Source organism: Polyodon spathula, chromosome 29 (genome assembly GCF_017654505.1).
Source record: "Polyodon spathula isolate WHYD16114869_AA chromosome 29, ASM1765450v1, whole genome shotgun sequence".
Lineage (NCBI taxonomy): Eukaryota > Metazoa > Chordata > Actinopteri > Acipenseriformes > Polyodontidae > Polyodon > Polyodon spathula.
This window is the reverse complement of record NC_054562.1, coordinates 3855696-3856449: the sequence shown is the minus strand read 5'-3', so window position 1 is coordinate 3856449 and position 754 is coordinate 3855696.

The window sequence follows — 754 nt, the reverse complement described above, 5'->3', positions numbered from 1 at the left end:
ACACTGTTGTATCAATGAGGAGAGGGGAGAGAAAAACAGACTGCTGTATCACTGAGAAGAGAGGGGAGAGAGAAACACTGCTGTATCAATGAGGAGAGAGAAACAGACTACTGTATCAATGAGGAGAGACACAAACTGCTGTATCAATGAAGAGAGAGAGGAGGAGAGACACAGACTGTTGTATCAATGAGAAGAGAGGAGGGAGAAAGACACAGAGACTGGTGTATCAATGAGAAGAAAGGAGGGGGAGACAGACACTGCTGTATCAATGAGGAAGGCGGAGAGACACGGACACTGTGCTGTATCAACAAGGAGAGGGAGAGACACAGATGCTGTGCTGTATCAATGAGGAGAGGGAGAGACACAGACACTGCTGTATCAATGAGAGGGAGAGACACAGACACTGTGCTGTATCAATGAGGAGAGGGAGAGAGACTGGGGCTTTCAATCCCACTTTCGGCTCTGCTCCCAGAATAATGGAATTACAGTTTACAGTCCTTCCTCAGTTCTGTTCCCAGAATTACAATCCAGTCTCCCGCTTGGCTCCTGGATTAATGCACTTGAACTCCAGTCTGCTCCCCTGTCTCCAAGTGCAGGTATCACTGCTGCTCAACTGACACAGAACCCTCTGTCTCTCGCCTCCCTTCTCCATGTCCTCCCCACTCTCTCTCCTCACCTCTCTCTCACTCTCTCCTCCCCCAAGAGAGGCGACAGGAGGGGAGAGGTAGAGGTCCCCCCCCCCCCCTCCTCATCA